The sequence below is a fragment of the Limulus polyphemus genome, unplaced genomic scaffold, assembly GCF_000517525.1.
Source record: "Limulus polyphemus unplaced genomic scaffold, Limulus_polyphemus-2.1.2 Scaffold874, whole genome shotgun sequence".
NCBI classification, from domain to species: Eukaryota; Metazoa; Arthropoda; class Merostomata; order Xiphosura; family Limulidae; genus Limulus; species Limulus polyphemus.
The window spans coordinates 43,930-52,348 of NW_013666484.1; the positions used below are offsets into that span (position 1 = coordinate 43,930).

General features: G+C 32.5%; 1 protein-coding gene across 3 annotated transcripts in view; it reads left to right on the forward strand.

Annotated features, from left to right (window-relative positions):
• Positions 1-8,419, forward strand: part of LOC106460984 (nephrin-like) — a 197,398-nt gene that overhangs the window by 6,384 nt on the left and 182,595 nt on the right. The window contains exon 2 of one of the 3 annotated variants that reach the window (XM_022387777.1): positions 2,003-2,066. The exons of 1 other annotated variant lie outside the window; for it this stretch is intronic. The gene's annotated coding sequence lies outside the window, so the exon portion shown is untranslated. The remainder of the gene's footprint in view (positions 1-2,002; positions 2,067-8,419) is intronic. One more of the 3 variants, XM_022387776.1, reaches the window with a different exon arrangement.

The following is an 8,419-nucleotide window of genomic DNA, read 5'->3' on the forward strand; positions in this document are numbered from 1 at the left end:
GTTAGTAGTGTTATTATCTTATCAATCAAATAACACTGATAAAGTTCGTAGTGTTATTATCTTATCAATTAAATAACACTGGTAAAGTTTATGGTGTTATTATCTTATAAATCAAATAACACTGGTAAAGTTAGTAGTGTTATTATCTTATCAATCAAATAACACTGATAAAGTTCGTAGTGTTATTATCTTATCAATTAAATAACACTGGTAAAGTTTATGGTGTTATTATCTTATAAATCAAATAACACTGGTAAAGTTCGTAGTGTTATTATCTTATCAATTAAATAACACTGGTAAAGTTCGTGGTGTTATTATCTTATAAATCAAATAACACTGGTTAAGTTTGTAGTGTTATTATCTTATCAATCAAATAATACTGGTAAAGTTCGTAGTGTTATTATTTTATAAATCAAATAACACTGGTTAAGTTCGTAGCGTTATTATCTTATCAATTAAATAAAACTGGTGAAGTTCGTAGTGTTATTATCTTTTAAATCAAATAACACTGGTTAAATTCGTAGTGTTATTATCTTATCAATTAAATAGCACTGGTAAAGTTCGTGGTGTTATTATCTTATCAATCAAATAACACTGGTTAAATTCGTAGTGTTATTATCTTATCAATTAAATAGCACTGGTAAAGTTCGTGGTGTTATTATCTTATCAATCAAATAACACTGGTAAAGTTCGTAGTGTTATTATCTTATCAGTAGAGTGTTGTGAATTAGAGGTTGAAACATGTTTCGTTTCACAGCTACAATAAGATCTTAGTGTAGAGTATAAACAAACTATACTGAAAGGTTTGTTCCTTGTAAAGAATTAACTAATGGCGTAAACATACTAGATAGCGAATGAGTATATGAAAACAACATATTCTAATGTAAATCGCTGCTTAATGTGTTAAGAGCGTATTTTATAATGCTTCAATTGAATAAATTACCAATTTTTGTTTTACAGAACAATGTTTTGTTCTCTTCTTTGGATTTAAAAAGCTCATGACGGCCCGGCATGGCCAGGTGGTTAGGGCGCTTGACTCACAATCTGAGGGTCGCGGGTTCGAATCCCCGTCCCAATAAATGTGCTCGCCCTTTCAGCCGTGGGGGGTTATAATGTGACGGTCAATCCCACTATTCGTTGGAAAAAGAGTAGCCCAAGTGTTGGAAGGTGGGTGGTGATGACTAGCTGCCTTCCCTCTAGTCTTACACTGCCACATTAGGGATGGCTAGCGCAGATAGCCCTCGTGGAGCTTTGCGCGAAATTCAAAACAAACAAACAAATTTACTCGTAGCAAAACGAAAGCTAGAAGGGGACTCTCTAATATATATTGTTCATCTTTTACTCTCTTTGTTTTTTCTGTAGTTGATTCAGATTTCAAACACAAAAATTCCATACCATTAGTATAGTGCTTAGCTTCATTACACAATTAAGTAAAAATCAATGTTTTTGTTAATAGACGAATATTACAACAGTTATAGTGCTTAGCTTCATTACACAATTAAGTAAAAATCAATGTTTTTGTTAATAGACGAATATTACAACAGTTATAATGCTTAGCTTCATTACACAATTAAGTAAAAATCAATGTTTTTGTTAATAGACGAATATTACAACAGTTATAGTGCTTAGCTTCATTACACAATTAAGTAAAAATCAATGTTTTTGTTAATAGACGAATATTACAACAGTTATAGTGCTTAGCTTCATTACACAATTAAGTAAAAATCAATGTTTTTGTTAATAGACGAATATTACAACAGTTATAGTGCTTAGCTTCATTACACGATTAAGTAAAAATCAATGTTTTTGTTAATAGACGAATATTACAACAGTTCGTTTTTGAGTGTTAGATTTCATCTAAAACAAAAACAACTGGAGTGTTTAATAGCGCAAAAAAAATGTAACAGTTATTGTTAATTAACCTATATATTTAATGATGTCACCAAACAACGTTAACATTTTGTTTTAAACTCAGGAAATAATGAAAACGATCTTTCAACAGCAGAATGGGGATTACAAAGAAGGAAAAACTCACGAAAGAGAAAACATCGCTGATGTTTCAGCAAGTAATCAAATTGATTTGTACTTATAGCTGTACCGTTAGAGAGGATTTAATGTAATATAAAAGTGTAATGTCGTTAAAACTAGAAAAGGCTTTTAAATAATTTTATTTTTAGATCTTTCCTTAAGACGATCGTGAGTTCTTGACACTCCTTTGATGAATTAAGATTGAAAATACACAGTTAAGTTAAGATTGAAAATGCACAGTTAAGTACAAGCGTAATAAGTCCACCATTTGGGCGAGTACTTTGCATAAAATAAACAGTTTTTAGCTTTCTTTGGTGTATAGTTTCGGTCATAGAATCGCAGTATGACTGGGCTGATGTTCAGACAGGAGATCCAGGTTTATTAACACAACAGTTAAATATATACATGCGAAACCAAATTGGTTATCTAGTTGTTTTTTTTTCATATTTATGAAGAATAATCCTGTAGTCAAGCCTATTTTGTAGGATTCGCCACATACCAGCGAGACATGCTAATTGAAGGTCGTTTCACTATTTATTAAAATACACAATATTAATGATATTACAACTACAAGATTACAAACAAATATCTTCTTAACAGCATTGTAGAATTATTTAGTCGCATAAATGTTGGATATTGTTCGTGATGACATTAGATATATTTTATGCAAGAACATAATTCGTGTTCATGTTCATTAAGTGAAAATACTGTTAAATAAACCCATGTAACTCCAAGTTACAATAAGATAAAGCTCTCTCAACGATTTTGCACGAGAGTGTCGTACATTATTTGCAAATTCCATGACTGGCAGTTAACTCTGCCAATAACCGATGTGTAGAAACATGTTTCTACACATAGGTTGGTGTCAGAATGAACCACCAGAACAGTGTTTCTACACATCGGTTATCGTCAGAGTGAACTACCAGAACAGTTTATTTTGGTCATTCACTCTTCTGACAACCGATATATCAAGAAACACTACTCTGGTAGTTCACTCTGACGACATCTAACACGTAGAAACATTACTCTGGTAGTTCACCCTGACGACATCTAGCACGTAGAAACACTACTCTGGTAGTTCTACCTGACGCCATCTAACACGTAGAAACACTAATCTGGTAGTTTACCCTGCCGACATCTAACACGTAGAAACACTACTCTGGTAGTTCACCCTTACAACATATAACACGTAGAAACACTACTCTGGTAGTTCACCCTGACGACATCTAACACGTAGAAACACTACCCTGGTAGTTCACTCTGACGACATCTAACACGTAGAAACATTACTCTGCTAGTTTACCCTGCCGACATCTAACACGTAGAAATATTATTCTGGTAGTTCACTCTGACGACATCTAACACGTAGAAACATTACTCTACTAGTTCACCCTGCCGACATCTAACACGTAGAAACACTACTCTGGTAGTTCAACCTGACGACATCTAACACGTAGAAACACTACTCTGGTAGTTCAACCTAACGACATCTAACACGTAGAAACACTACTCTGGTAGTGATGAAGTATTTTCAAGACGCACAGTAATGTGTCGTGAGGCCAAAACAACCAGCAAGACACACTGTTATTAACAGGAGTGATAGTTTAGCGATATTCCACTTCCTATAGGTCGTACTGTGGTAATCCAAACTATCACATATTTTCTGTGGATGTGCTCTACTGGACTTTTATTTCACATATGAAATTTAAAGGCAATCCATTAAGAAATACACGAGTTATAAAATGTTGATTGAATTTTTTCCTTTTTTTTTCTCTTCGCACCGAAAGTACGAAAATTTATTTGATTGAGAAACATACTTAACTTTATGGATTTTTTTTTTCAAACTTAGAGCAGTGATAGATCTTTACAATCTACAAATCGGTGTCAAATTTGTTCTAAATATAAACCACATGTGTAAAGTCTTTCACAAACACCGCTCGAATTCGACAAAAAGTCAGGTGAACTATTGGTCTGAAATCTTTACTACAGCTTCACCTAAGAGTAAAAGTGAACAGTTTTTAGTTTTTTGTTTCTCTTTAAATATAGCTGACTTAGAGTAGCAACCCTATAAGGTGAAGACATTACAGATACACAAGTGTTGGTTAGGCCAAGCAAACTAGATTAGTAGTTTCTAACTCAGGTTGTCAAAAGAATCATACGGGTGGACGGTTATTATTGATTATTCATTGCCAACTTTTCAGCACAAGTGTATTAAATTTTATGAAATTATCCTAATCAAAGAACGTTTAGCGTCACGTGATATTAACTTAAACAATTAGCATAAATAATTGTGCTTGAAAGGTTGTACTGAGTGTATGCGGGTGATGATAAGAAACTGTTAATCTAGATTCCATGGCGTTACTATAAAGGAAGTTATTAACGCTGTTTTAGAGAGGAAAAACAACCACCATATATTTTAAATAATCTGGTTGGGTCTGTAAAGTATAGGTCCGTTCCGAATATTAGGGTTGTGATCCTAAAGCTAATGTTGGTTACTATAGAGTGTCTCTTTCTTACTTGCTGTGGTTTGATGGTGTGTATTGACAAAAAAAGTCATGATATCTAATCAAAAACACCTTAGGTGGAAAAAAATATGCAGCCAAAAAAAATAAATAAAAGGATTCAGCGTGCGACAGGAATGAAATCAAAACTGGTAGCTACATTTATAGCATTGATAAGAATTTTACAGCCAATATTCATTCATTAGCTAGCTAGGCCGTGTATTTTGTTTTACCAACCATCATGCCCTAAATTGAATGGATGCTCAACCATTTTTTGGCCGCACCTTTTTTTCACAGCCAAGATGTCTTTGATGTCGTTCACTCTGACGAAAATGTATATGTATAAAAAACAATAACACCAAATTGATCGCTCAGGTTGCACAATGAAGGTGTTTACATGAAATTGACATACCTTCTTGTACTTCTAAATTTTACACCTATATTAGAATTGCATTTACCTTTATATTCTCTTTATATAGGATCAATACTTGTTTGTACTGACAGTCCTTAGATTTTAACTCTCTTAACTAGTATCAACTCATTTTTAAAAGTATGACTGGAACTTTGGTAAAGTTTGGTTAAAAAAAACAGTAACAAACTGACATTTTAAGGTATGTTTAACTTTTCAGGGTATTTGTGTCAGGGTATTGGAGTGAAATGTATAATGTAATCACATTAATAAACATTTCAATATTTACTAAACATTCAAAGTGACTATGTAATCAGTCATACACACACACATTGTCTATTTCAGTCTTAGAACATCATTAGATTAGTTCACAAAGCCATAGCAGTTAATATATGAAGTAACTGTCGTCCAGTAAAATAACTGATATTTATTGTACAGTGCATTGAAAACAGCCACAGTGATATATTGGAATGCATAAAGAGAGTTTGAGCTGTGAAGTGAACAATTCATAATAGTTAGTAAGTAACTTTTCAAACCCCAAATGTATTTGACAATAGCTATTACAGAGAACTGCGTATTCAACACAATTGAATTTAATTAATTATTCTTGTTAACTGAACAGAAATATCCACACACGTATACATACAACCAAAACCAGAACTCTAACAACGAATGTTGAACATCGCTATACCCCGAGGGCCAATGTTTTACCGAGTTGTTGATTTGTATTAATACTTCTTACTTAATGCAATGAGATATATAATTTATAAATAAATCCACACTAATACAAACCAGTACGTATCATATATAGTGTTTCATATAGCAATATTGCTAAAACGTGTTCATTCGATTTCAATTATTTGCCTTAGTTTTGAAGCTGAACCACAAATATTTAATAAGATAGATGAACTGAATCACTGAGTTTTAATTGTGCCCCACTTTCAAAATAGTAAATTGTATATGCAGTATGTCTGACGACTGGAATTTAATTTCACTTTCATGTATAGTGTATTATATTTTCCTGTCAAAGAAAGGCATACAAATCAACGACTATTAGTATCGTTTATTAAATACCACCACCAATAATTATCATATTCATAAACTTCCAAACTATACTTCTCTAAATACAATGCGGTGTAGGGAAGCAGAGAAGAAACGTTTTATCTACCGACAATTCAGGGCACGAACTCACCATTACGTGTAACAAACTGTCCTGTTTTTTTCCTGAATGTGCAAATCGATGTAGGAATTAAACTTCAAGAAGAACGGATTTAGTTTGCTGCTAAACTTATCACCTCTATTTGTCATATGGCATCATGACAATCTTCTAACTCGGCTCTCACATATCATACGTACTTATATATATATATGTGCATGCGTATTAAATAGATACCAAAATAAAGGGATGAGTTCAAGATTAAATTTCTATTTCAATAGGTAGCACTTTCGCGTCTTTAAAGTTCCTCTAAATCCAGATTTTTTAACTCTTAGATAAACTCATCATTCTATTAGACTTCTCACCTTATTCGTATATGACCCATATTTACGCCCTTTGTTGTTATATAACAAAACCACGTTAAGTTCAAATACTGCTAACTTACAAGTATAATTTCCTAACATCTTAAACTTCAACCATCGCTCTACTGTCTCGCTGAATCTGTTTTTATAAAATCTTTGTGGTACGTGTTTTTGGTGAGTAACTGTGTAACAAACTGAACTTTCATATTTCTTATATTACATACTAACTTATGACACAACTTACATGGTAATTTTACATTTATATTAGCTTTTAGCCGCGGCTCATAGAATGATTCAGGGTTTTATAAGTACAAACTTTTAGCTCATAGCTCCGTCATCTCTTGACCGATTTTAGTTTTGGACTCAGCAGGTGAAACCCCTTTCGACTGATGTATTTGACCACGCCCAAGGTCTAATAGATTAATTTACTCTAATCCTGCCTAAAAAAATTCCAATTTAATGGTAGGCTAGTAGAGATCTTGATGAGTAATAAAATGTAATCGGGTATACGCGCGCCCCAGTTTAGTATTGCTGGCGCACAAAAATATATCTAATAAAAAGGAAAAACAAAAAAGCCTCATAGAATAATTTACTCTAATTCTGCGTAAAAGAATTTCAAGTGCCGAGGCTATTGAGGATTCCCTCTTGTTATAACTTAAAAAACGGGGAAGATGAAAACGAGCATGCGTACGTAACAATATAATCAATAATGCTCTCTGAAGGCTTAGATTTCTAATTTACATTTTATTATAAGACCAAATATCAGCAGGAAATGGAAGCATTATTTTATTTACCGTCTAACAAGGCATCATGGCAATTCTTCTCATGACATCCTTTGCGCACTCTCAGAAGTTCATACGTATCACAGACGATTTTAATTATGTTTGCTTGTGGAGTCCTTACGGTACCTTTAAGCGTACATGTTCAGCTCATCTTTATAGCTTTAAATGTACTAATTGTTTTGGACAATAGAGTAGAAGCGTTAGAGATTAGGTTAAGACTTGTTGTAAGTCTTTTCTTCACGAATGTTTACACTAATTTCTTCATAACATTCATTAGGATATATCGATCTTTCAATCGACATATTCTCCCCCTCCCATGAATAATACTAATACAATATGATTAAAAAAAACATATTCATAAATTAGCGAGATGCGAAACATTTCACGCTAGTTGTTGGTAAGTGTGTGTGTGCTCTGAATTTATATGAAATCTTATCTCCATTTGCAGATATTACATCTCAGAAAAGGGATAAAAAATCTGCTTTCATGTGAATTGCGAATGTGTTCGCCCCCGATACGTTATTCTTTTCTTTTTTACAACCTTAACAGTAAATTATGTGCTGAACCAACAACGTTAATTCCAGACCTCAATTTATGAATAAGAAGGCTCTCTTTTATAAGGAAGTTTCTTTTATCTTCTTAAACAAATTACATGTAACGACTACGTCACAATCTCTTAAAGCACGTTCAACTATACTGGAATTGATGGGTGATCTGAAATTTGAATGTTCTTTTATACGTGTTAAAATTTTCCTTTCAATCGGTTGCAGGCAGCAACTACAAGTAAGTTTGTAGATTATTAAGGACGACAGCAAAATGGAAATATGGTCCTTGAATTTAAAACAAGATTGTTTGGGTATATATATATTACCATTAATCTGTTTTAATTGATTCTTAATAACTAAAGAATATATACCCGTTAAAAATAAACAAATGACAACGTAATATTTAAACACTTCAGTTAATATAATAATGGACAAGTTTCTGTTAAAGGTAAACAAATGAAAACAGAATATTTAAAAACTTCAGTTAATATAATATTGAATACGTTTCTGTTAAAGGTAAACAAATGACAACAGAATATTTAAACAATTCAGTTAATATAATATTGAATACGTTTCTGTTAAAGGTAAACAAATGACAACAGAATATTTAAACAATTCAGTTAATATAATATTGAA